Here is a 6,546-nt window from a genome sequence, read left to right as displayed (position 1 = left end):
AAGTGTTTTACTTGAACCCCAAGACGTTTAAATAGAGTTTGGGCTGAACTGGAACTCTGCAGAAAAATAAATCTGTACGTGGTTCGATCGATCGAGTCTAATTTTCGATCGATCGAGCCTTACAGATTTAGTCCAATAAATCTGCACTCACTCGATTCCAGTTTTACAAATAAACATACTTTGAGCAAGCCTAAACAAGACTAAACAACCTGTTTTGATCATGGTTTGCCAACAATACAAATTAGAGTTCTAAATACATAAATTCCTAAATCTTTAGAACCTAACATTATCAAATTTATTTATTAAAAAAAAATCAAGGAAATAACATAGACCCAAGAAAATTTATATTTTTTCAGCATAACAAAGTAGGTATGCAAGTGGCCATCTTTCTTTTCTTAATATTTTCTAGGAAAAACCACTAAAAATGAGATCCAAGAGAAAAGAACATTCATAGAAAGCCACTTTTTGACATCAATTATACAATGTTTTTACCAATTCAAACTAGCAACTATGCCTCTTTATCAATTATAATTTTTATAAGTTTGGAATTTTAGTGAGTCTTTAAAAAAAAAAACCTGCGTCCTAAAAATTATGATTACTGCACTGAAATCAAGAAAGAAGCTACTGCTATACAAACACTATTTTATTTTAGCGAAACAATTTTTTTTTTTTTTTTTGACAATCTCACAACTACTACGAGGAAAAATTCAGATATAAAACAGGAAAACACAAAAAACCCAGAAATAAAATTTACTTTTCTCCCCCTTTCCACTGTTTTCCTATCGCTTAAACAGAAATTGAACGCAAACCAAATATAAATTTAATATAAAAAAAAAAAAAATCAGAGAATCCACAGAGAGTATTGAATAAGAGAAGAAAGAGGACCTTAAGGATGCTGATGGATCACGTTGTCAAGGTCGATGAGATGAAGAGAGAGAGACAGTCAGCTGAAGAGGAAAACAGAGAATAGAAGAGAAATTGGGGAGAGTATAAAATGTTGATATAATTGTAGGAGTGTAATATTAGGTAGAAAGATATTAATATTTAAGCAAAGCTGTGAACATCACAATTACCCAACAAGTGGACTAGTAGGTGGTCCAATTACGAAACTTCTTCTTCTTAACTTAATTATTGAAGCAAACAGAACATGATAATTAAACGTGGACTATCATGTTTGGACTTTTGTGAAGGATAAATTCCAAGATGGAAATTTCTTTGTAATGAAAAGTTTTGTTGCAAGTATTTGTTAAATAACTTTTATTTGTAATCATTCACTCGGTGTAATTGAGGATGAAGACAAAAGTTTGTTGTTCATCTCTACACATTTACAAATTTTGGTCAAATGCACTTATGATCAGTTGAGCGAATATAAGAAAAAATTTACAAGTTTGGACAAAACCCAATATTCAGTCCAGGAACAAAGTCATCAATACGCTCACAGTGAAATTAGCTAACATTTTTGCATGAAACCTCAAACATAATACGAACTAGACTCAAGGCCATAATTCATTAAAAACTAATAATCTAATATGTGATCAAAACTAAAAAAATTAAAAAATCTAACAAGAAAGACTGTGTGAGCGTTTGGATAGGAATTATAATTCCTGCATTTGCGTTTATTTATTTATTTAATCCAGCGTGTTTTATACTGTTCATGGGACATGAACAGCATAATTAGGCAAATCTACAGTGATTTCATTAATAAACAGTAACCAAAAAATATTTTTTAATTATTTTCAGTTTTTAATTTTCAGTAAAATAAGTGGTATTTACATGCACTCTGCATAAAAAAATTAAAGAAAGCTATTAGGGTCATACAACACTTTACTTCTCCATCAATGGGCCTATAGAATTAGAGTCCCACCTATATTGGCAAGAATTTATGTTTTCCAGGGCCAGCAACTCCCTGGACATGTGGGATTGCTTGCCAGACCAATTCCCCTATTGGGAATTCTCTATTTCTAACCAAATGATTCTAGCTCTCAACCATCTTTTCAAGATGTCTAGCACAAGGTTAACCAGGTACTTAGAGGCTCAGCTATTGTTGAAGCTTCAACCTTAGACCTTGAGATCGCACAAAGATTTCTTCTTATTATTCTTCTTAGTCTCACTCGCCCCTTATCTCTCTGCATTTTTGCAGACTGTTGTTTTTGCATTTTCTCTCTCTCTCTCTCTCTCTCTCTCTGCGTTTTTTCCTTTGCACTCTAGAGTCTTCTAGTCTAATTTGAAGATGATTCACAACTTGCTTTCTGTCACTCACTAAATACATGCTGTCAACCACTTTTTTTTTTTTTTTGGGTTTAATCAATTTTTCAATGCTTTGTACGGCCACTCTTCTAGTTTTTGTGTTTATTTTTAAAATTTTCATAAATGGTTGAATATTCAAACGGGCTTTAGAATAAAACAATTTAGTGGGTAGTCAAATGGGCTTGAAGATAATTTAGACATAAGCTGTCATAAAAAGATTAGAAGGGTAAAACATTGAGCTTTAACAAAAAAATAATTTAGGTTTGCTTAAGATTTAATATTTCTTATTTTGCCTATGAAAGTTATGATATAGAAAAGACGTTTGAAAAATATATCTTTATATTTATTTGGACTATTTAAGTTCATTTTTCTACTTTTATTAATTTAATATATTTATTTATATTTTAAATAATTATTAAATCAATTATGACATCATCACAGTTTGACCTCGATTCAACCTCAAAAACCTTCAACATCTCTCTCTTATGGTTCATTGAACGATCCAGATTTTAAAACTATAAAATGTATAACCTACCTTTTATCATTAAATTTTCTCAAAAAAAAAAAAAAAAAACTTTTGTCATTAAAATAAAGGGGAAGTTAGATGATGAATTTTTTTTTTTTAAATCAACAAATTTATTTTAAAAAAATTTCAACAGTAAACTAATTTTTTTTAGGAGAAGATATTAGTTTTGTTTTAAGTAGATTTTCATGTCCAATGGACTCTCAACTCTTTGCCCTTTCATGGGCTGAAGTGAGAGTTTAAGGTGGTGGAGCCTATTTTGATTTAGAGCCATTGCTAATGGACGAATCTGCCCTGGATCATAGCACAGGACTAGGTGGTGACTAAGAGGGGTAAAATGGAAAATTGGCACATTAATTTTTTTTTTTTTTAGATTTCTAAACTAAAGTACCGTGTAAATTAAAACAGGTCACAATCACATTACTTTGTTTTTATCCCTCTCCCCTTCAGTTAACGTCTTTGTTATGCAAATCATTGGTTAGTAAATATATAATGGTAAGAAGTGTTATAAATGAGATCATTAAAAAATAAAAGATAAAATTAATTAGCAACTATCATTATAGAGTAGTAGTCTATGGTTTAGCACATCCAATGAAGTGGAATATATATATAGTTTACTTAAAGGTATATGTAAAGATTCACATTTTAGATGTGTGTGTGTGTGTGTAAAGGTTTAATAAAAAGTTATATGTAAGGTTTTAAATATCTATCTATATATATATATATATATATATTGTGAGATCACCAAAAAAGATATTGTCAAGCACAACACGTGGGTTTGCAACAAGTTTTTTATTTTTTTTTTAATTTTTTTTTTACAAGATAGAATTTCTACTCTAGCCTAATCTAAGTGTATACGTGTGTAAAACTCCCTCCTAGAGACTTGAATCCCGACCCTTGCACCCTCACACCGCACAAATATTTATACTTGTGGAGTGACCACCGCACTAAGGGAAAGCGGTGGTGCGACTAGTTAAATAATAATAACAAAGAGAGAATAATTAATATAACATAGTTGAGCCCAAACTCATAAGTTTATGCTTTTGGGTTAAATGGTATCCCAACACGTTTCAATTGGAGTCTCCAAGGTGTTATATTATGTAATTGCTTCTTAACTTTTAAGAATGGGTATTGGAAGCAAGAGACATAGTCACATGCAAGCTTGCACATATATAATAAGGGGTTTCTCTCTAAACAACTTGATTGTTCTTTCACAAATTGAAGATGCCAAGAATTGTTTTGCACTATTTATTATATCATCAGATTGAAAATGTAATCTTAAAATTCAATGGATTTCTATTGTGTTATAAATAAATTATGACTTTGCTAATGGATTTGCACCATGAATTGAGCTATGCCTAGAAAGGGTTTCTGTAAGTTCACTAGTGATTTTGCTTAGTACTTGGTCAAAATCATTTTTCCATTGGTGTGCATAAACAGAATGAAAGTATGCTAAATTAAACCTCTGGTAATACCTGGGTTAGCCCTGAAAAAATTGGATTCTTGGCCCATCAATTGAACTATCGAATAGTTGGATCAAGGTCCATGGTGTGAAGAAATGAATAAACCCTTGAACTAAATAGTAAATGGTTTGTGGAAGTAGGTAGAATGTCGGAAACCAAACCGATCAGGTCTAGACATTATATGCATTGGGTTAAATTTAATGCATATAAGCAAACAACTATATTTACTAATGGCAGCATTCTAGAGACTTCTGAATGCAAAACACTGCAGTCCAAAAGGTTTAGTTCTACATCAGAGAGTTGCGTCAACAAGAAGGAAGTTTTAAGGTAGGAACTCAATGGGTTCAGCCAGACCATCTCATTTCCTAAAATATATTCTTTGTATTATTTTAAAATATAAATGCTCTGAGAGAACGACGTGATTCATATGAATAAACTTTTTCTTTTTTTGGTTCAGTGACACAAAGGAACAAAACCAGCACTAGAACGATGATTAAAAAATGAGGCTCCTTGATTAATCATTGAAGCCATTAGAAATAAGTTGGTAAAGTGATAACTAGGGAAATAACTAGGGAAGAAGAATATATTTTGAAGTGGATTTTTTCCTTCAAAGAGGAAGTAAAAGAAAGAAATAAAAGAGATAGATGTGTTTGAAAAGTAATAACTTACAGAATTGAGGACTTGCAGCAGTGGTGGTAAAGCCCAAAAGCTGCTTGAAACAACCTGGCCTTCCAACCTTTTCTTTTCCCAGACTGATTATTCTTGACTGCAAGTAATCATAATTTCCTACTAAGAAAAGAAGATAATCTAGTATTTTTACTGCACTCTTCTAGGATAAACCCTTCCCCCATGTAATTGGTTATTTAAATGTTATGGGTCAAATCAACAAATATTTTTTTTTTCACTCAAAAGTAAGACTTATGAAAATTTTCATTCTTTAGGTCCTCACTCTCTTGCTGGTATCTTTTAGGAAAAGCCATTAAAAATGAGAGCTGAGAGAAAAAAAAAAAAAAATCGTAAAAAGCCTATTTTTGACATCAATTATATACATATACATACATATATATATATATATATATTGAGATTATTAACAAAACAATTAGAGATAATGGGATTGCAAGATTGGCTGTGGAACTTGATCAAACATGCAATTGAGATTATTAAGAGATATGAAGTTGTGATTGGGGGGCATAAGGCTTAGTAACGTTCATGTACTAATTATCTATAGGAAAAAGAAAAAAAATTTGATTAATAATTTAGAAAGAAATAGAATTGAAAATTTGGAATTTTAGTTAGTCTTTCAAAAAGCTGGTCCTTAAAAATTATGATTATCGCACAGAAATCAAGAAAGAAGCTACTGTTATCCAAACATTTTTTTTTTTTTTTTCACTTTTCGCATTATAATAGTAAGGGAAACAGTTTTTATTTTACAATCTCACAACTGCTACAAGAGGAAAAATTCAGATATAAAACAGAGAAACACAAAAAACCCAAAAATAAAATTTATGTTTCTCCTCCTTTTCCACTGTTTTCTCATCACTCAAACAGAAATTGAACACCAACCAAATATAAATTTAATAAATAAATAAACAGAGAATTCACAGAGAGTATTGAATAAGAGAAGAGAGAGGACCTTGAGGATTCGGATGGATCACGTTGTCAAGGTTGATGAGATGAAGAGAGAGAGAGACAGTCGGTTGAAGTGGAAAACAGAGAATAGAAGAGAAATTGTGGAGAGTATAAAATGTTGATATAATTGTAAGAGTGGAGTTGCTAGAGCCTAGAGAGATACTATTTAAAGCAAAGCTGTGAACATGACAATTACCTAACAGGTGGACTAGTAGGTGGTCCAAATACGAAACTTCTTCTTCTTATCTTAATTATTTAAGCAAAGCAGAACATGATAATTACCCAACAAGTGGACTAGCAGGAGGTCCAATCTGTGTGGACTTTTGTGAAGGCTAAATTCCAAGATAGAAATTTCTTTGTAATGAGAAGTTTCCTTCCAAGATTGTAGTTTCAGTTGAAATTGTGTGGCACAGATCTTCCATGCCATAATTGCTCTCAACTGCTTGACTTGAGAAGAGGCCAAAAACAGAGAGTCTAGGCAAATTGTCACGCATGCTTCAGAGCTAAGGCATCATATTATTCTTTACTCTTCAGAATGTGACATATACATTAGAATAGTCGGTGGAATGGTCGAACTCATGAGCTCGTTAAACAAAGTAACAGGGATCACTAGTTCACTACAACCAAATCAGTAAGACTGAATTTGAACCGTGGAGCTTGTAATGAACTGACCAAATCAGTAAG

At 31.7% G+C, this 6,546-nt stretch overlaps 1 long non-coding RNA gene across 1 annotated transcript; it reads right to left on the bottom strand.

Annotated features, from left to right (window-relative positions):
* Positions 1 to 207: 207 nt before the first annotated feature.
* LOC136071470 (uncharacterized) lies at positions 208 to 6,160 on the bottom strand. Its single transcript, XR_010632757.1, has 3 exons — positions 5,867 to 6,160; positions 4,903 to 4,999; positions 208 to 947 (listed from the first exon to the last, which is right to left on the bottom strand). It is a non-coding gene; the product is annotated as an uncharacterized LOC136071470 (long non-coding RNA).
* Between the last annotated feature and the right edge of the window lie 386 nt (positions 6,161 to 6,546).

The sequence above is a fragment of the Quercus suber genome, unplaced genomic scaffold, assembly GCF_002906115.3.
Source record: "Quercus suber isolate HL8 unplaced genomic scaffold, Cork oak 2.0 scaffold_316, whole genome shotgun sequence".
Taxonomy (NCBI): Eukaryota; Viridiplantae; Streptophyta; class Magnoliopsida; order Fagales; family Fagaceae; genus Quercus; species Quercus suber.
Note: the sequence above shows the minus strand (reverse complement) of the source record. Positions and strands in the feature narration are given on the sequence as shown.